Source organism: Nyctereutes procyonoides, unplaced genomic scaffold, assembly GCF_905146905.1.
Source record: "Nyctereutes procyonoides isolate TBG_1078 unplaced genomic scaffold, NYPRO_anot_genome, whole genome shotgun sequence".
NCBI classification, from domain to species: Eukaryota; Metazoa; Chordata; class Mammalia; order Carnivora; family Canidae; genus Nyctereutes; species Nyctereutes procyonoides.
The window spans coordinates 19,719,244-19,742,024 of NW_026575034.1; the positions used below are offsets into that span (position 1 = coordinate 19,719,244).

A 22,781-nucleotide genomic window follows, 5' to 3' on the forward strand; every position below is an offset into this window, starting at 1 on the left:
TAGACTTTTTCCCCCCAGTGGGTATACTCAGCACCCAGGAGAGAGACTTGCATGGATGGGGTATTGAGACAAGTGAGAATTCAAAGAAAGTGAAATAAAAGGAGTGAATTTTGTAAGGATGGGTGCCCATGGGTGATGACCCAGGTCTCCAGGAGCTGAAAAAAGGCCAGTTCGCATCTCCTGGAGGAACCATGCCTACCATATTGTCTCCATGCCCAGTGGAGGCAGGGCAGCTCTGTATGCTCTGCTATAGGCTCTCCTCTGCTAGCTATAGGTCTCTTTCACCTCCTGGTGGAGGGTTGTTGTTTTTCATAGAGGAAAAAATACACATTTTGCAAAACCTACAATTTTTACCATTTGTAAGTGTACAAATCAGTAGTGTTAGGTACATGCACTATGTGCCACCATCATCACTACCCATTTCCAGAACTTCTGCATTATCCCAGACATGCTATATCCATTAATTACCTACTTCCCCTTCCCATCCCCTGACAACTCCCACCGAGGAGAGTGGGTGGTGGTGACAACTAGGCGCAGGAACCCACCTGAAATTTCCTATTCCAAATCCACTTGTGAATCTTCTGACCCCTCTGCAAGTCACTCCCCAAAAGCTGTAGTGAGCTCAAAACCACATCATGGCATGGCGTATGGCCCCTCTGCCTGAAAGGCTTTCCATACTCCTCCCACCCCACCCCCAGCTGTGGCTTGTACCCTCCTCAGTGTCTGGAGATTGGCTCCCTTCCCTTCTCCAGGATCAAACCGACTTCAACCACCTTCTGATAACTGCTAGAATTGAGAAATACACAGAACACAGCCAGGATGAGACCTGATCTGACGTCCATGTCTGGGTAGGAAATCTGAAGATCTAAGGAGACAGTAAAAGCAAAACCCATTTTGCAAAAGGACTAGCTCAATTCCTAAAAACCACTCATCCACAATCTGAAAATCCAGAAGGATTCTCTTCTAAAAAAAAAAAAAAAGTCTGGTGGCTCTGATACCTGGAAGGGATTAAATGCTAAAAATAGCTCAAAGCATTAAGAATGCTGAGGGAGTACACAGTTCATGAAGCAGAGGGCAGTAAAACCTGGCATTAAATGCTAACAAGAGAGGAGTTCTTCCAAAATGATCGGGATCTGTGAGTCACTGGAAGCCTCCTCCATTAAATGCAAAAGCAATTTTCTTTAATAGCAGCACAATTATGGACCTTACTGTCCAACCCTGTGTGTTAATAAAATACTAAATGCCTAGGAAAGGATCCAAAACTGACCTGAAATGAAGAAAATGAACTATGGATTAGATTCTCTAACGCCTCCCTGTTTTGGGCGAAGCCATGCTGATGGCCAGGTGACATTTGCAGGGCCATCTGGTGACATTTCTTTTTGGGAACAGATTAAGGGAGACTGGGGAGGGTGGTACAGAGGCCAACACAAGATTCTCAGGTGGCTTCCTGGAGCTAGTGTGTTTTTTGTGAGGGGTGGGGGGAGGGGATCCCTACTTTTTTCTAGAAGAGTGTGGTCCAGCTATAGTCATTAAGCATTGCATGATCTTATGGAGGACTCCTTCTATGCAGAGAGTATTCTTTTAATTCTGAAATGTAATTCTAATTTATTAACATGAAATGCAGGTATTGAGAAGTCCCTCATTAGGAATTATGCTTGCTTCCTTCCTCTCACTCTTCCAAGATGAGAGGGGAATAAATGCAGCTAGAGATGAGTTTCTTCTTCTTGGAATTGCTTCCCACTCTGATGCCACAGACTCGGTGTCTGCCAGATGGTGGCTTCTCCTTCAGTTTCTATGGGCAAGCCAGGGCCTAGCATTCAGCCTAACTAGCAATGTTTGCTGGTTCACTGGACCTTGGACCCTTCTTCCCTTCATGCTCTGCTCTGAGTTATAGATCTCCAGCTCAATACGACAAGACTCCCAAATTTCCTCTGTTGGGCCACCATCTCTTCAACAAGCTGTTGTCCACATCTGCTGTGGAAGAACACTGAGAACTTTCCCTCTAGGCCTACGTGGAAGCACTGCAGAGCTGCAAACTTCCTTGCTCCCCAGGGCCAGCAGCATCCTTTAGCACAGGGATGCTGGCCCTAAGATCCTGACAGCTGCACCTGAGACTTCCCATTCCCCAGTGCTTAGCCCTGCAAGCATTACCCTACTTTGATTGGAATATTTGCATAAGAACTGTTTGAAAGTAGTATTGGCTAACTGGTGCCAGCCCTTCTTTCAGACACACTGACTAAGATCCCTCAGCTTCCAAAGAGAGAGAGAAGAAGCCAGACAAGCTTCCTCTGAAGGCTGCACACTGGATTTGGGTTTGTCCAGGGCTGCCTGGCTGCCAGGGAAACCCTGACCTCAGGACATGTGGATAACGGGAATTAAAGGCCTGTCCAGTTGTTCAGGGACAGAGGCCACACCCACCTGCAGAGGGTACCCTCTGAGACACACAATGGTGCGTTCTGCTTCTTTCCCGAAACACATAAAAGCAAAGAAGCAGGCCAAATCATGTCACAACTATCAAAATGGCCAACGAATAGCCATGGGCAGAGATCACATGGGAAAGACATATCCAAACCTTAACCTGTCCAGTGTCTGACTCTGGACAGAGGGATTGTGAATGACTTTGTATTCAGGATTATCTATCCTTCTGCTCTTACTCAAGTTTTCTGGTTTGAGCCTATGACCCAATAAAAGGAAAAGCCAACAACTTGATTTGAAAAGTAAAATATATCCTAAAATATAAAACAGACCAAACTTAAAGGGAGACTAAGTTTAATAAATTGCATTTTGTAGTTATCATAAAAGAACTCATTGGACCAGACCAGCACATATCAAAAGACCACAAGCTCCCTGAGGGCAGGGGCTCCTGCATATACCCTCTCAGCACCCAGCTCGGTCTCACCCTTCTCAGAGAAGACAGTCACTGGATGGGGCTGCACTCAACCTCCTGCTTGTGTGGGGTCTCCCCATCCGCTGTGATAGGGAGGGAAGTGCCCTACCCCAGCCGGCCACCATTGGTTCCTCTGTCCAGTCCCACTATTCCTGGGGCTCCTGGCCATGGGGCACCCTCTGCCGCTCATTCTCGCTCTCCTGCATCTTGAGACTCTTCCTCTTCACCTGTCGGCAATTCAAGGGTCCCTTCCATCTTGACAAAACCGCCTTAATTCCAATCTCTTTTCTTTGCAGACAAATGAGTCACAGAGCTATTTCAACACAATGCCTCCCTGTCTGCTCATCTGCTCTTCAGCTGGCTCCATGCTGGCCTCGTTCCTTACTGCTGACTTCCCTTCCTAGGATCACCAGTATTTCCCATCCTAGACTCCAATGGGTTCTTTCAGTCCTTTCTTAACTGACACACCAGTGCAACTTTTAAACCTACCAGACCGCCCCCAGGTCCTTGAAACATTCTTGTAGTGACTTCTGTGACACATTCAGCCAGTTTTCCTTTTCAATCTTGGGGTGTTCCTCCTCAGGTTGCCATAAATCTCAGGAATTGGTCCCGCACTCTCCCTTCTTCACCCTAGATTCTTAAGTAACTTCCTCAACCTCTAAGATTCAAAGGGCATAAACAGTACATGTTGACAATTCATAAATTCTTACTTCCAACTCAGACCCTGCTTCTGAACCACAGCCTTGGGTATCCAATCACTTTTTGTGTTTTGCACTGAATGTGTCACTGGACGCACAAACGACATAGGCTAAAAACGTCATGCATGAGCTTATCAGCACCAAAAATATAAATACTTCTTATTTATCTAACACTTCCTATCTTGATAAATACCAGCACCTTTTTTGGAGGGGGTGGTTCTTACTCTGGAAACCAGGAAATAATTTTGATGATGTCCATTCTTCAAGTCTCAGAGAAAATAACGGAGAGACAGGAAAAGAATTTATCCTCACATCTTCAGCAACTAAAACTCTGGACCAAGTATGTGAAATGACGATTTCCAAAACACTGAACACCAGGCAGGAAGGATAAGTGATACTTGGGTGATAAGAAAGAAAGGAGATGAGTCCTACATGGAGCTTGGCTCACTACCCGGAAAGGGTTTTCAAGACACAGCATGGAGAGATGAAAACCCCGGGCAGAGCCCAGAGGGCTCCGAGCACTGGGGAAAGGCACTTGGGAGTCCAGAAAGGTCAACCCAGCTAGAGTCCTGGGAGGAGAAAGATGGATAAAACACCACTGAAAGAAATTAGAGAAGATGTGTTAAATGGAGAGACATATGCTCTCCATGATTAGGAAAACTCATTATTTTTAAGATATCCATTCTTTCCAATTTGATTTTTATAATCAATGAAACTCCAATCAAAATTCCAACAGCATGTACATTAGTATGTATGTGTGTGTGAGAGATAAGACTTAAGCTAGCTATAAAATTCATACGGAAATGCAAAGAACCTAGAATAAAAACCACTTTGAAATAGGACAAAATCGAATGCTTATATTACCTGATTTCAGGACTTATAAATCTACAATAATCAAGACACTGTGGGGGGATCCCTGGGTGGCTCAGCGGTTTGGTGCCTGCCTTTGGCCCAGGGCGCGATCCTGGAGCCCCGGGATTGAGTCCCGCGTCGGGCTCCTGGCATGGAGTCTGCTTCTCCCTCTTCCTGTGTCTCTGCCTCTCTTTCTATCTCTCTATCTCTATCATAAATAAATAAATCTTAAAAAAAATCAAGACACTGTGGTATATTGGAGAAGACAGACAAATAAACAATGGAAGATAGAATCCAGAAACAGATCCACATATCTGATCAACTGATTTTCTTCAAAAGCGAAAAAGGCAGTTATATAGATGAATTATAGTCTTGTCAATGGTGGTGTTCAAACAATTGAATACCATATACAGAAAAAAAAGAACTCCAATCCATACCTCATAATATATATAAAAACTACTCAAAATATATCAGAGTCACAAATTTAAGAGCTAAAGGTATAAAACTGCTCAAAGAAAACAGGAGAAAATCAGACTATATAAATTTGAATTAGGCAAAGATTTCTTTGACATGTCAGTAAGTGCACACTCCATAAAAGATTAAATGGATAAAATGGACTTGAACAAAATTAAGAAATTTTCCCTTTCAAAAGACAATAGTAAGAGAATAAAAACACAAGCCATAGCTGCAAAGAAAACGTTTGCACCTCAAATGTTTGATAAGAGAGTGGCATCCATCATACACAAGACCTCTCACAATAATAATAAGAAAGCAAGCAAATAATAAGAAAGCAAATAATTCAATAATAATAAGAATGCAAATAACTCAATTAAAATGGACAAAAGATTTAAATAGACATTTCATCATACATGATAAGCTGATGGTAGATAAGTATATAAAAAGATGTTCAACATCATAAGTCAGTAGGGAAACACAAATTAAGGCCCAATGAGATTCTGTTTTATACCTGTTAGAATGTATAAAATTAACGACCAACCCTACCAAGTGCTGGTGGTAACGCAGAGCAACAAGGACTTTCATACACTGCTAGTGTGGAGATAAAATGATTGAGCTGTTCGGGTGAACAGTGTGGCAGTTTCTTAGAAGGTAACTATATAACTACCATATATATATATATGATCCAGGCAGTCTACTCTTAGGGACTTATCCAAGAAACATGAAAGCATATGCCCATACAGCAGCTTTATTTGAAATAGTCTCAAACTGAAAAGAATCCAAATAATCCAATAATAATAATCCAAACAAGCAATGGATAAATGGTGGTATATCCATGTAATGGAAGAGTACTCAGCAATAAAAGAAGTGAACTACTCATATGTACAACACAGAAAAAAATCTCAAAAGCATGATTTTGATTGAAAGAAGCCTAACAAAACAGAGAACATACTGTATGGTTCTTATATATATGAAATTCTGGGAAAATCCTAGCCATCCTACAGTGACAGAATCTAGCTTGACAGGTGTCTGAGGGCTGGAGGACGCATACCAAGGAGATGACACAGGAAGGGATTACCAAGGGGTAGAAGACAAGTTTTGGGGGTGACAAATATGTTCATTATTTTGATTGTGTAAGTGGTTCCACAAAATGTATACATGTCAAATATGGTCAAATTGTACACCTTAAACATATGCCGTTCATTGTATACCAATTATTCCTCAAACAAAACTATTTTTTTAAAATCCAGAATCTGTTCTTTTCCTCCCAGTCTATTACCACCAGCCTGGAGGGAGAAATCATCATCTCCCTCCTGGCCTTCTACAACAGCCTGACCCTTTCCTTGCTGGGTCCCCTTATCCATTCTCTATGCTGCAGCCAAAGTGTTTTGTTTGTTTTGTTTTGTTTTGTTTTGTTTTGTTTTGTTGTTGTTGTTGTTGAAGAACATAAACCTACTTGTATCACTTCACTGCTCAAAATCCTTCGAAAATTACTCATAAAGATTGAAACACTTGTTCTTGTTCCTGCCTGAATTCTAGTCTCACAACTCCATTGTGTTTCCCTCTTTTTAACCACCCTGCACTTTCTGCTCCTGGAACTTGCCAGAGTTGTGTCTGTCCCAGGGCCTTTGCACAAGCCAGTCCCTGGACTTGGCCTTTTTCCAGATGAACTCCCAACCTTCCTTTTGTCACAGTTTCGATGGTTTCTAGCCATTCTTCTTTGATGCACTGATGGGTTAGGTCTTGAAAGTAACACCTCTGTCTCCTTTGTGGAACCAGCCATATACATATGTAATCAATTGTCTCTGTAATTTTTGTCTTTACTCTCCCTTCTCCCCATATTCCATCTCCCAAGACCATAAGCTCTAAGACAGTACTTGATACCTAGTACATTGTCTTGTACATAGTAGGTACCCAAAAACATTTGCTGAATAAATGATAGACTAAGAATTCACTTCCTGAGTTCCAAATTAGATTTTTCCTAACCCACACATGCAAAATCCATCCTGTATCTGACAGCCAAGTAGACTTTTTCTAGAATTACTTATGTCTCAAATTGGTAAGAATTAGGAAATGTAATGAAGCAATAGCTTAAGTATTAAATACTTTAAAACCAAAATATTAGACTTAGAAAAGTTAGCAATGTTTGGCACAGCTGAACTAATAGATCAGCTGAGGTTTTTAAAAAGTCAGTCATGCTCATTGTAACGATAGATCTACTCTGAAAGTTACACCCCAAGATAGTCACAAAGTTAGTTAAGGAGACAGTTAACAAAGCATGGAGGAAATAGGAGGAAGAAGAGGAAAGAGGCAGGACCTTACAGGAAATGAAATCACAGCCTCCTGCAGAAAGGTGACCACGGACCCAGCACTACCATGTTTTTTAGCGAACAGTGGCCTAGATTCTCAGTGTAGTTGAGTGTGTGGGGCTGGAAAGATAAAGACTGCAAACATGGCCATTTTCCAGAACAGCTTCCTAAGAAACAGCCTACCTTCCCCTCTCGTTTACTCCCCCACTATGTTTATAGACTCCCCTTAATTAGAGCATTTCAGCATGGAAGCAGAATCCAATCTGAAAGAAAATTTCCCTTGAGAGCCATCTGTCAGAATTGGACTATACTTAGCTACTGGACAGTAAGGCTGTATTGTAAATACCACAGACTGCTTTGATTCTCCAAAGGCTCAAAACTCATTTCTAAGCAAGCAAATGCCAATCCATGGGATCAGGCTTTCCATCAGGAACTGGCTTGCTATTTTGGACACGAATGCTTCCACAGGTAGAAGATCATTAAAAGCCGTCCCAGGGGAACATCCTACCTGACTAGTCGCACCTTTCTTCAGGGATGAAACTGCCGCCCTGACAACTCCATTAACTTTTCCTTTAGCTGTTTCAGGGTTGCAGGAGATTTTCATTGAGCTAGGCTGTCCCCACGTGTTCAGCTGAGGAGCTGTTGGGTTGTGTAAAGGGGAGGCCAAGGAGAGCCCCCTCCAGCTCCATGCAATGCCAGCCTCTCCCTCAGGAGCGCTCGGCTCACAATGCGCACACCTGCCTTCGGTACCTTCCCCCAGGCAGCAAGCGGACTCTTGGCTGTAAAAAGAGCATGCAAGATGGGATGGGGGTGGGTGGGAAAGAGTCCCTTCCCTCCTTCATCATTACCCTCCATCTCAGAGGCCACACTCTTCCCTGGGTCCCCATGTGCTGTTCTATCACACTGCGGTAGACTCCACTGTGTCGTGCCCACATCCCCTTGGCCAGACTGCTGCACCCATTCCTCAGCTGCTGGCTGCTGGCTGCTGGCTAACAGCTCATGGCTGCATCCTTCTTGGGAGAGTTGCCCTCCGCCGAAGGCAGTCACCTTAAAAATCACGGACAAGTTACACCCCCTCCCCCAGAAATGGCCTGCAGCAGATGACAAACTAGTTCAGGGTTTAAAGGCAGCCCACTCCGCTTGACTCAGGATGGGATACCCCTGTGGTGCCTTTCATGCTCCACAGCTGCCTATGGGATCAGGCTCAAGACAGGCTCTCACCAGACCTTCACCCTTGCCTATCCTCCTCCGCTTACTTCCTTACAGACTTCACGTGAGAGCAGTGCCTCAGGAAATCACCTGCACGAGGATCCCTCCCAGCCTCTACTTCTGGGGAATCCCTACTCCAGATACACACACTATATTGGAGCTATGCTCATTTTGTTCACTTATTCTTTTTTTTTTCTCAAAAGCATTTATCATCTATTTTTTGGGTTAATAAAGAAAGACATGGTCACAGACTTTGTCCTCAAGGTGCAACTAGCTTAGTGGGGTGGGTCAGGATCAACAGATACCTCCAGTCAAATGGGATCAAGGCTCTGAAGAGTTGCATATAGGATACTTTGGACACCTGATCTGTTCTGGGTGGATACAGTGGGCACGGGGGCTGACTTAATGAGGTGATGGTTGAGTGTGGGACTTCTAAGACGAGTAACATTTAGTTGAACAGAGAAGAGGAGCAGGGAAAAAAAGGTCATTGCAGACAGAGAATAGTATGTATAGAGAACACATACATGAGTGAGCAATTAGAGAGAATAAACTGGAATCACAGAAGAGAATTGGTTGTCCAAGGCTTATGGCAGTCATTGCTATTGGATCCTGGTCTTCTCGTTTGCTGGGCTATGATACTGCTTCTTAAACCTTCCCACAGCCCTCTAGTCAGCTACCACCAGTTGATTAATGTTGATCCTCCATGTGAAAACTTCATGCCATTTTTTTGGGCACATACATTTTTATGTTTTATCTTCCACTATGCATCTCCAAATCTACAAACTTCCCTGCTTCTGCTCCTGTCCTTTTCCTACTAACCCCTGTTAACAAAGAAAACAATGTCCCTGTGTGTATCTAAAGTCAACCCCTGGACCTGTATTTTGGATTTTGTCCCCTATTTTCTCAGGGAACTTGTTCTATTGATTATCCTACTCTCTCAGTATTTTCAAACTCTACCTATTCTGACTTTTCATTAGCTTTTTTTTTTCTCATTTAATTATTTTCCCTTTCAAAGGTGATTTTGAAATTTTTGTTTTTAATTTAAATACAGTAAAATTCAGTTAGACAGTTGAATGAGATTTTTGACTAATGCACAGAGGCTTGTACCCACCACCACATTTATACTAGGCAGTTCCATCAGTTCCCCCAAATTCCCTCTTGTTGCTCTTTTGCACCCACTGCATCTCCTGGCCCCAACTCCTGCAACCACTGATTTGTTCTCCATCCCTGTAGTCTGTTTTTTTTTTGTTTGTTTGTTTTTTGTTTTGTTTTGTTTTGTTTTTGCCCTTTTGCACCCACTGCATCTCCTGGCCCCAACTCTTGCAACCACTGATTTGTTCTCCATCCCTGTGGTCTGGTTTTTTTGATGATATCATATACACAGATCCTACAGCATGGAGCTTTTTCAGTCTGCTCTCACTGAGCATAATGCATCTGATATTCATCCATGTTACTGTGTGTGCATCATGCACGTATTGTTCCCTTCATTACTGAATACTATTCAGTAGCATCAATAGTATTAATAGTATAGATGTAACATTTTATCCACTTATCCACTGAAGGACATTTGTTTCCAATTTTTGGTAATTATGAATAAAGCTGCTGTAAATATTCACATACAAATCTATAGAGTTTTTTTAATAAGTGTTTTTATTTCTCCTATAAATGTTCTCTTTTCCAAATTCCACCTAAAATAATGAAAATATAGGTAGATTTTCTAGAGAAAAATATCAGTACCCTGCTATCTCTTGAGCTGTTGGTAATGCCTCCATGTACGTTACACAGGAATCCCAACAGAGCCAGCCTGCTTGCTCAGCTTTCTGCTCTGTCCTTCTCCTTGTGCACCTACTTGTGTGTCTAGATGGGATATTGCAATTCAGACTCAGATTCAATGAGAAGTTCTTGAGCATCTCCTCATGTGCCACTGGGGCAGACCCTAGAGACCAAATAACTTGACATTAATTTCTAACCCCCTCATCTGGTCACATTCCAGCATAGAGGGTGAAAAATTGAAAATTGTGTTTTCAATATCATTCTTAAATGTGGTTATTTGGCACAGATTTGGCCAGTAAGAAATAAGCAGAAGACACTGGTGTGACTTCTAAGAAAGCTTTCCTTTCCTGATGGAAAGTTTGAGAAGTAGTAAGTACCACTCTTTCTTCCTGACACTTTCCTTTTGTCTCAAATGCAGGCAGAAGTGATGTCTATAATCGTATTATTTTATAATTGTCTGATTGAAAGTATTATATAAGTAGATTGATAGGCTTAAAGAAATTTTTAACAGATACTGAATATGTGAAAGAGGATTATACAAATGACCAAAGCTTTGGTAATCAAAGCTTCTAGGAATGAAAACTGCATTAATAACTGGGAGGATCAATGGATTCATTCTATAGCTAATTAGAAATGGATAAAGAGAGATATATAGAACTGAAAGACAGATCTTTAAAAATTACCCAGGATGCATCAGCAACAGAAAAAAGTAAACAAAGGAACAAACATAAAATACAGAGTGAGTAGGTCTAAAAATATGTATTTCCAGGAGGAAAAAACAAAAAGTGTCAGGGAGAAACAATATTTGAAGAGACTGTGACTGGGAATTTTCAGAATTGATGAGATACTCATCCCCTGACTCAGGACACCCTGTGAATCCTAAGGAAGATAAATAATAATTTTTTTTAAATCCACAACATTTATGTTATCATCAAATCGCAAAGAGAAATGTTAATACAGAGAAGAAAAAAGTGTATTACAATTAGATTGTACCTGATTTCTCAAAACCAAGCATTTGGAGGCAAGGAGATAATAGATTCATTTGCTGAGAAAAAAATTATCCACAAAAGACCTGTCTACTCATGTTTTCTCAGTTGTAAATGTGAAATAGTGTTACTTTCAAACAAATAAAAACTGAGAGAATTAACATTGGCAGACCCTTTATACCAGACATAGAAGGTTGTATGGGTCGGTTCTACTAAATATTGAAAGAAAAAATTATTTAAATTGTCCACAAAATCCTCAAGAGAATAGGAAAAGAGAATGCTCCATCAACTCCTTTTGATCATGAAACCAGATGAACAGAAAACAAGAAAATAAAATTAGAAGCTGATCTCACTCATTAATTTATTTACAGATATACATTTATGTATATCTATGTATATGAAAAACACATCATGGACAAGTTGGATTTACCACAAAAATGTGGTTTTTACAAAATTAGGAAATAACACAACATACTTTATCACATTAAAATATGAAAGAAGCAAAAACATATGACCATCTAGATAAATACATAAAAATGATCTGATAAAACTCAATATCCATTCAGGTTTTCAAAATTTGTAGCCAATGTCCTGCTTAGTATGAAAATTCAAAGAATTCCTTTAAAAAAAAGATTTACAGGAGTGGGGAGAGGAGCAGAGGGAGAGGGTGGGAAAGGGGGAGAGAGAGACAGAGGGAGACACAGAGAGAGAGAGAGAGAGAGAGAGAGAGAATCTTTTTTTTTTTTTTTGAGAGAGAGAGAATCTTTAGCAGGTTCCACATTGAGCCCAGAGCCCAAGCAGGGCTCGATTTCTTGACCCTGAGACCATGACCTGAGCCAAAATCAAGAGTCAGATATTTAATTGACTGAGCCACTCAGGCATCCTTCAAAGCATTAGGATAAGGAAAAAGGCAAAGATTACTCTACGGGCCTTTGTACCAGCAGTCCTGGCAAATACAACAAAGCAAGCAAAAAGGGTGATGTGGGGGAGACAAGTCAAAAGGAAAAGAAAAAGCAAAACTGTTCTTATTCATGAATGGAATAACTGTCACTGTACAAAATTCCAAAGAATCTGTGGTTAATTTAATAGAGAATGGAGTAATACTAAGTGTTGGAAAGACAGGTTCATGTACTGTTGCTGGGAATTGTTCACTGGTCAAATCTCTTTGAGATATAATGTTCTTTGCTCTAGCAACTGCATTCCTAGGTGTATACCCTCACAGAAATTCCTGCACATTTTTACCAGGAGACATGTACAGAAAGCATACATATAGCAGCATTTCCTAAAATAGAAAAAAACTTAAATTAATTCAAATATCTATTGACAAAAGACTAGATAAGTATGGTACACCATACAATGGAATGCTAAAATACCCCTGCCCAAAATTTTAAAAAGACAAAAAAGGACTACAGTATATACATGAACATAAATGATTCAAAACAAAATATTGAAAATAGCAGTTTGCAGAATACATATAATTTATCCACATAAATTTCAAAAATAGGCAAAACCGAACAACCTATTCTTATGTGGTAAAGTGATTTTACAAACAAGAGAACTATAGATATAAAATTCAGTTTATTGGGGTGCCTGGGTGGCTCAGTCAGTTAAGTATTTGACTTGATTTTGACTCAGGTCATGATCTCAGGGTCGTGAGATGGAGCCCCACATCGGGCTCTGCACTCAGCAAGGAGTCTACTTAAGGTTGTCTCTCTTCCTCTCCCTCTGCCCACCCCCCTATTGCCTGCTCACTCTCTCTCTTAAAAAAAAATTTAAAAAAATTTACTTTATCAATTATCTCTGGGGAGATTTGGGGGATAGACAAAAGGCATAGAGAGAGCTTCAAAGAGATGGATGATGTTCTCTTTCTTGAATTAAATTCTGGATTGACTAATGTAGATTTTGTTAGTATTGTCAAATCTTACATATATATTACATATACACTGTATTTGTCATATATTTCACTTAGAAAAGCAAATGTTTGTTCTCTGAAAGGATAAAGCCTATCCAAGTCTCTCCGTCAGAGACCTGCAGCTTTAGTAGCTTCTTCCTTCAGATGTTCTGCTCTACACTTGTGCCACTTCTTGCTACTTCTGAATAATCTTGATGTCAGGGGGACAGCATGTCTGTAGGATCATGAATGGGAGAAATGATAGCGTGGGATTCCGTGGATTTTCATGAAGATTCAGTTCATGAGACTCCAGGGTTGGCTGACTGCACCCACATCCACATTATGGAAGGAACTTGGCTTCCCTGTCGTCAGCTGGAAACCAGAAACTTCTATGGGATTTTACGAATTGCTGTTCCCTTAGGATCAGTTATCCAACCAGTCTTAGTATTTTCAGCACTAAATGCAGTGGTGTCCTGGAGCCAGTTCTTATCAACTGGCACCAGCTTGCAAGAACCAATGTGAACATCATTTGCCAATTCCACCTTCAGTGATGTCACACTGATTAGCTTGAAATCAGCCCTGCTAAGAGTATTTACACCACAGAAATAAACAAATGCTACAATTAGGCCTCCTTCTTGTTCCTCCATCCTAGCAGCCAGATGTTACACATCTACCAAGACGACACCGAATCTGACATAGCCATACAATCTTATGATGGTAACTCAGGACTAATGGTGCAATAGCATGAAACAGGTTTTTTTTTTAAGACTTTATTTATTTATTCATGAAAGACACACAGAGAGAGAGAGAGAGAGAGAGAGAGAGAGAGAGAGAGAAGCAGAGACACAGGCAGAGGGAGAAGCAGGTTCCATGCAGGGAGCCCGATATGAGACTCAATCCTGGGACTCCAGGATCACACCCTGGGCAGAAGGCAGGCACTAAACCACTGAGCCACCCAGGGATCCCTGAAACAGGGTTAAATTAATAAACTTCTTCAGTAACAGAGACTGCCTGCCCCATTTGCATTCAACTGGCTTCCCTGGATACTCATATTTGCTCCTGAGTAGTTCCAGGTATCTACCTCTATCAGGTCTAAAAATGGCCTCAGGAACTTGGAAGATGGAACAGGATAATTCCTAAACCAGCCTACTGAAAAATACAGGACTTTGCAATGACTCACAAGTCAAAATTTGATGGAAATGTAAAGTTTTAAAACTCCTAACATTAAAAGAGATTTTTTTAAATTTTTTTTTATTTATTTATGATAGTCACACACAGAGAGAGAGAGGCAGAGACATAGGCAGAGGGAGAAGCAGGCTCCATGCACTGGGAGCCCGATGTGGGATTCGATCCCGGGTCTCCAGGATCGCGCCCTGGGCCAAAGGCAGGCGCCAAACCGCTGCGCCACCCAGGGATCCCTAAAAGAGATTCTATACTATTGTAAACTGTACCTTTTCCTTTTCTGAACTGGGATCCATATTGGCATGGAGGGAACCTCATGACTTCCGCTGTTACCCTGTGAAAACTCCAGCATCTCCCCCAAATTAGTCTTGCTGAGATGATGGTACATTCTCAAAAAAAGTCTCTGAATCAGTTTCTTTCTTTTTAAAAAATATTTTATTTATTTATTCATGAGAGACACACAGAGAAAGGCAGAGACATAGGCAGAGGGAGAAGCAGGCTCCCTGTGGGAAGCCTAATGCAGGACTATATCCCAGGACTCCAGGATCATTATCTGAGCCAAAGGTAGACACTCAATCACTGAGCCACCCAGGTGTCCCTCTGAATCAGTTTCTAAGTGCCATTGAGAGATTCCTGAACGTGCAATGCCTATTGTGAGGCAGCCAGTGATGAGTAAGGTATACAAAAATGTCTAGATTCAGGCATGACAACCAACGTTCACCCAAACCACTGAACTCATGCCCTCCCAACTCTGACCTTCCCCCGGATGCTGTCTTCTCTTCTACTGACTGACACATGTCCCACAGAGATGCATCCTAGTATGATTGATTCATAAGGCTTTGTTGGGAGGTTTAATCAAACTACTGTTTTTACACTCAATAATTGCCATATTTTATTCTTTCACAAGAAAGTGTGAGGATTAGTTTTTATTTGATTGCTAAATTTACAAAGCCCATAATCTCCTTGGGGAAATAAAGAACAAAAATTTTTTTAATGAAAAGATTAGTTTATAGGTTTCAGCACTGTGTAACACTTCCTAACCAAATAAGTCCGTAGAGTCTCACCAAATTAGCCCCTCCTAAGGAGCTGCATTTTATTCAATAAGTGTATATTATTTATTTCACTTCCAGGCACCATTCTAGAGGCTGGGCACATGGTTAGTGAACATGAAATATATGGTCCATACACTTCCAGAATAGTCTAATGGAGAATGAAAAAAATTGAATAAATACATATGAGAAGGCACGATGAGTAATGACAAAAGTACAGAGTGTCATAAAAGCAAATACCAAAAACACCTACTCTCCTACTCTAGGTCTCAGATATAAGTTCTCCGAGAAAGTGGCATTTGAGCTGGGATCTAAGAGCTTCATAGGAGTTAGCTGGGTAAAGAGAAGTAAACCAGCATATACGATAATTTTGAGACATCTTTTCATGAACTGCATGAATTGGTTGTTGAAAACCCTAGTCCTAATTCCTGTGTGGCCATTATTCAGCTCTGTGACCTTGGCTGAACCTCCCACTTCAGTGTTATGTGCCAAAGGAGGATTTCAGATTACAGAACCTCTAAGGTTCTTTCTGGCTCTTTGCCACAAGGCAAACATACAATACAGAGATTACTACTCAGTTAATACAAGTAAAAACTGCTTTTTTGAACAAACTTTGAGCAATATAATATAGCACATGGTATTTCCAGCAATAGGGCAAATGCTCACAGAAACTCCTCCAGCTAAAAATACTGGATCACAAAATCCTTTTTAATGCATTTCAGAGCTGATAGGACAGTAACAGAATTTTTTTTTCAAGGCCAGAAAGAGTAAGAAAGTATGAATCCATGGAAGTAAATAAGCTCTGTATCTGAAGCTGGAATGGAAATAAATGTGAATCTCCAGTGGCTTAGTGCCTGGTTTTTAGAAGACTATAGGAGAATCATGCATAAAGCCAAAGTCCTAAAGATTAAGGGACACATCCTTAAAGGCTAAGCAAAAATGAACTTCTCCCCTGCATAAGTCGATGTTGGCAATATATTTGGTCTTGGACTTGCTCTAGGTAAAGCAAGGTAAAAGGCTCCCCTGCCCGAGTCTAACCATTAATACAAGCCTGCACTTACACATTTGGAGCCTATATTCACCCTGACTCTCTATTGCCCACAAACCCTCAAGCTTGAAATTTAGTTAGAATGGTTCCATGTTGGTCAGCTCACAAATCATCTCTGAAGGAATGCATTTAAAACCAGAGCTTGAAATTTTCCACTGACAAAGTTCCAAGCTAGATGAGCGTACAATCACAAATCACTTAATACAAGGAACAATAAGGCATGATGAGTTAGAGCCAATGGAAATACCAAACAAAAAAAATCAGAGCTGCCAAGTTGGAGTTAGGAGTCACAGAATATAAAAAACACTATGTACAGAATGATGAAAGAAATAAAAAAGGGAATTGAAAGTATGCTTGAAACAAGAACAACAAAAGAGACTATCAGAGATATTAGGCAAGGTAAATGGGTAAGAATTTTCCAGAACTGATAAAAAGAATCGATCTCATATTCAGGAATCCCAATAAATCTGTCAGGATAAATAAAAAGAAATCACCACTTAGCAATGTCATAGTAAAATTACAGAACCCTAAAGAAGAAAGCAAGATAATGAAAGCAATAAGAAAGAAAAGAAAAATTACACACACAGAGGAATAAATATTATGCTGTCAACTTCTCACATATAGATGGAGGTCAGAGGACTATGGAATGATAGCTTTGTAATGCCAGAATCAAAGTAGCTGAGAGTTTTAAGCCCCTCACTTCTAATCCTCAGGAAAACATTCTAAGAACAACCGCAAAAAAATGACATATTTAGAACTGAGGCTTTCAGTTGAAAGTTTTTGCCAGCCTACATATGCCCTGAGGAGGGTATCTAGGGGAATAAATATGCCAACCTCGCTCTCCTCCCTTGCTCACTTCCAAAACCCAAACAGAAGCCAGAGACTAAAAGAGGTCTTTTCACTTCAGAGAAAAATAAACAAAACCCTGCAAAGCCTCCAGGAGCACCAAGGGGGAGCAAATGAAAGTATCCAAAATAAAAAATAAAAATAAAAAAGAAAGTATCCAAAATAGTCTCCCAACTAATTTTATAAATCAAGAATTACCTTGGTTCCAACCCAGAGAGGGACCATATAAAAAAGTAAATTATGTGCATCACCCATCAGCACAGATAAAAAAAAAAATGTAAACAAAGTATTAGCAATGTATGAGACAGGTAATACATCAAAGTCAGTTTGAATCATACTAGGAATATAAGATTGTTTCAAAATTAGAAAACTGATAAATGTGATTGAGTAAAGAAGAAAATTAAAGCAGAGAAAAACCTGAATGGCTCAGTCAGTTGAGTATCCAACTTTCGATTTCTGCTCAGATCATGATCTCAGGGTCATAGGATCAAGCCCGGTGTTGGGCTCTACACTCACTGCAGAGTCTGTCTGTCTCTTTTCTGCTACCCCCCCCCCCCGTAATGCTCTCTTTCTCTCTCTAAAATAAATATAAAATCTTTAAAAAAAAAAAAGTAAAGCAGAGAAAAACCTCACAGGATCATAGCATTTGACAAAACAAATGTTTATAATAAAAAGTCTTAGTCAACTAGGAATGGAAGGATACATTTTTTTTGAAGGATGTAGTCTTAATATGATAAAGACGTCCATAAAATATCTACAGAAAAATCATGCTCCATGAAATTTTTTTAAAGATTTTATTTATGGGATCCCTGGGTGGTGCAGCGGTTTGGCGCCTGCCTTTGGCCCAGGGCGTGATCCTGGAGACCCAGGATCGAATCCCACGTCGGGCTCCGGGTGCATGGAGCCTGCTTCTCCCTCTGCCTGTGTCTCTGCCTCTCTCTCTCTCTCTCTCTGTGACTATCACAAATAAATAAAAATTAAAAAAAAAGAAAAACCAGTATTGAACTTTAAAAAAAAAAAAGATTTTATTTATTTGGGCAGCCCAGGTGGCTCAGTGGTTTAGTGCCACCTTCATCCCAGGGCCTGATCCTGGAGACCCAGGATTGAGTCCCATGTCGGGCTCCCTGCACGGAGCCTGCTTTTCCCTCTGCCTGTGTCTTTGCCTCTGTGTGTGTGTCTCTCGTGAATGAATAAATACAATATTAAAAAAAGATTTTATTTATTCATTCACGAGAGACACACACACACACACACAGAGAGAGGCAGAGACACAGGCAGAGGCAGAAGCAGGCTCCCTGCAGGGAGCCTGATATGGGACTCGATCCCAGGACCCCGGTATCATGACCTGCATCAAAGGCAGATGCTCAACCAGTGAGCCACCCATGCATCCCCTACTCCGTGAAATATTAAAGACATTTCACTTAAAAGTAGGAACAGTCAAGGATGACTACTACCACAATTATTATTTGGCATTATACTGGAAATCCTAGTCTGTAAACTCAATTTAAAAATAAATAAAGGCATACGGATTAGAAAAAAAACAAAACTATCACAATTCACATGTCTGATTATCTACAAAGAAAATTCAGGAGATTCTGCAATCAAATTATAAGAATTAATAAGAATTTTTCAAGATTGTCAAATTGAAGATAAATATACAAAATTTAAACTGCATTAGTAAGGCAGAGCAGCAAAAGTGAGGAAATGTAATTTTAGAAAAAATGCTACAGTTGATACTTGAACAACGTGAAGGTTAGGCTTGCTGATCCCCCGAAACTTAACTATTAATAGCCTACTGTTGACTGGAATTATGGATAACATAGTCAACTAACATGTATTTTGTATATTTTAAGTATTATATACTGTATTCTTATAATAAAGCAAGCTAGAGAAAAGAAAATATTATTAAGAAAATCATAAGGAAGAGAAAATACGTTTACAGCACTGAACTGGATTTATGAAACAAATACATGTATAAGTATATCCGAGCAGTTCAAACCTGTGTTGTTCAAGGGTCAACTGCAGCTGAAATAATGAAAAGTATAGCACTTACCAATAAATCTAACAAGAGACATGCAAGATCCTCGTGAAGAAAATTACAAGCCTTGAATGAAAGAATACTGTCTTTTGTGAATAGACTCAGTATCACAAAACATGCAAAACTTCCCTAATCTACAGACTTCGTACAAGTCCAAACAAATACCTGAAAAATTATTAACTTGACAATTTGATTCTAAAATTTATGTGAAAGGTCAAATATCAGCCAAGACTGAATTGAAGAAAAAGCAGATTGGATGACTGTCCTTTCAGATATTAAACTTTATTACAGAATGACAGTAATTTGCAAATTGTGCTATAGGTAGATATAGTCAAAAAGGACAAAATAAAAAAATTTTCAGAAATAGATTCTTGATATATGGAAATATATGTGGGACAGAGCATGCACTGCAGATTTTTGAAAAGATATGCCAGGAAACTGGTTATCCATATGGAAAAACATGGATGCACCAGGGACTGAATGTTTGTGTCCCCCACCCTTCCCCAATTCATATATTGAAGCCCTAACCCCCAACACAATGGTATTTGGAGACGGATTCTTGGGGAAGCAATTAAGTTTAGATGGGGTCATGAGGGTTGGGACTCAATGATGGGATTAGTGCATTTTAAGAGAAGGGCACCTGGTTGGCTCAGTCAGTGGAGTGTGCAACTCTTGATCTCAGGGTTTATGTTTGAGCCCCAAAATATGAGGATGCATTGAGAAGGTTACCCGGGAGGGCCGGGTAGGGATTACTTAAAAAACTTTAAAAAAAAAAAATGTGAGGATGCATGAGAAGGTAGCTGTCTGCAAAGCAGGAAGAAAGCTACAAGGAACTGAATCTGCCAACACTTTGATCTTGGACTTTTCAGCCTCTGAAACTGTGAGAAATAAATGCCTATTGTTTCAGCCACCCAGCGTACAATATGGTGCTACAGCAGCCTGAGCTAATACATGATGCCTGTAATACACTTACAGTTTCATTCTGGGTGGATGAAAATCATAACTAGGAAAGTCAAAACTTTAAAACTTCTAATAGAAAAAATAGGAGAAATATCTTTATGACACAGGGTAAGGAAGGATTTCTTTAAAAAGACACAAAAGCACTAAGTTATGAAGGAAAATACTGTTATGTTTTACTACATTAAACATAAGAGCTTCTATTGATCAGAAGACAGTATCAAGTGAGTACAAAGACAGTCATAAATTGAGAGATAATGTCTGTTAATACACATCATCAACAAAGGATTTGCATCCAGCCTATACAAAGAGCATACAGAAATCAATAAGGAAGAGGTAAAAGCGCTGAACAAGCATTGTGCAAGAAAGGAAATGTGGATGACCAATAAACATATCCAAGATGCTCAACTTGACAACAAAGGAAATATAAATTATTTACCATGTCACGGGCATACACATACACACATATTAAATAGTGTGGCATCTGTAAGAGTTGATGAGGAGGTAGAAGGCAAGAACTGTCTAACCCACCAACAGAAGGGCCAGTCTGGACAGTCACTGTGGAAAGGAACTCTGTGTGGCCTTGAAAAGCTAAACGCATGTGCACCTTACATCTATCAGGGATGCACCCCAGAGGCATTGCATTTGTAAATTAGAAGACGGGCACCAAAATGTTCTCTGGAGTATTATTCAGAATCATTAAAAACAAATAACCACCCAAATATCATCAATGCAGGAAAGCTAGTTTCTCATCTATAATGCAATGGGATATTAAACAGCAATGAAAATACATGAACCGCAGCTCTACTGAACTCTATTGTTAAACGTCATAATCAAAGTGGGCTGAAAAAAAGTAGTCAAAGAAGAGCTATGAAAAGCAGAAACAGACAATATATTGTCTTACAAATATGTCACAATATAAATGAAATTCAGGATAGTGTTTTCCGCTTGGCAGGAGTGGATTGAGAGGGAATGTGAGGAGGGAAGACAACCCAAGGGTCAGCACAAATATTGGTTCTGTTTTATTCTTCGGATGAACAGCGGGTTCATGCCTGTTCATTTAATTATTCCCTCATTAATCTGTATGTGTACATTATCTACACTGCGTTATATATATGCTATATTATAAAGATTTATTTATTTCCTTGAGAGAGAGAGCACGATGAGCAGGAGGGGCAGAGGGAGAGAGAGAATCCAAAGCAGACTCTGCACTGAGTGCGGAGCCTGAAGTAGGGCTTGATCTCACGACCCTGAGACCACAACCTGAGCTAAACCAAGTGTCAGATGCTTAACCGACTGTACTATCCAGGTGCCCCTACATGATATACTACAAAAATAGAAACTTGGCAAACCTCAGACATTCATGCTCAGTATCTATACAAAGTCACAATCAAAATAGCCTCAAATAACAATTTTGAAAATGGGATTCTAAAAACTATAGGGCAGTACACCTGAAACTAATGTAACACTATGTGTCAACTATACTTCAATTTAAAAAAAAACTATATGGCAGATTATGACATAAGCTATAATTCCATTTTCAAAACCTCCTCTCCCCTGCTGCCCATCCAAAGGTCTAAATCAATGCTCAGAATATTTGTTATTCGCCTGAGGAAAGAGCTGAGAATTCTGAAGTCTTTAGCCTTGTAAGTTTTCCTCCTTAATAAATAATATTACAGTCTTCTCCACTCAGTGGAAATCCAGGATTCTCCAACAATAGACACAGAAACTCTTACTCTCAGTGAAGTGCTAAAATGGCAGTGATTTCAGGGGCAGGAGGTCTCTGCCATCCTCTATTCTCATCCTACGGGAAACTGTTCTAGATGTTTCCATCAGGGATCAGCCTTATCCAGACTTTTATCAGCTACTGTGTACTCAGTGTTACTCTGCCCATAAAGTCTCTCAGAAGTTCACTCAGAGCAGGATCCCTGTTGAGCTTTCTGATAATCATCCCAGCTATTTTGTGGAATCCATTTGTCAAAAAATATAAATGGATGCCACACCAGACTGTGACCAAGCTCTGTCAAGTAGTGTCCCTACTGGCCAGCAATATCGCAGCTCATTCCCCAGGGAACCTGGTAAATACTTCAGTAAGAGTTTGTTCTTGAGCCACTCATATCTTAGTATAAACAGTCTGTCCATTTTGTGTCTTTAAAGCTTCTCATGCTACCTCCTGATTTTGGCAAATGGGATTTGCGATATAGTCCTTGCTTCCCCCAGCATCCATTTTTGGATTTACAGACCTTTTCAAGATGAAGAGATCTATTCCTTTTCCCATCTCCCAAATCATCTTAGTTTCATCAACTGATGTTCCCTGCACCTTCTTCCAGTTCTTTCTTCCCTTCCTTCGTCATTATGGTAAGGGCCAGCCAAACTCTATGCTACTCTTTGCTTATCTGAGTCAGGACAAACCTGGCACTGGTATCTTGCAGCACGTGAAGAGATGGTGTCTTTTGAAACAGCAAAAGTGTGAGTGAATCCCCAGTTCACAAAGGCAGCCAAGAGTGAGAAAGTACTAGTGTGGGTATTTGGTCACTGGGCAGAGATTTTGCATGTTCTCTTCCTGAACAGAATGAGAGCCTTTCACTTAATGGACTCCA

The 22,781-nt window shown here is 40.3% G+C and overlaps 1 protein-coding gene across 2 annotated transcripts in view; it reads right to left on the reverse strand.

Annotated features, from left to right (window-relative positions):
• The window catches only part of SYT9 (synaptotagmin 9), a 193,078-nt gene that overhangs the window by 104,992 nt on the left and 65,305 nt on the right, over positions 1–22,781 (reverse strand). The window lies entirely within an intron of this gene.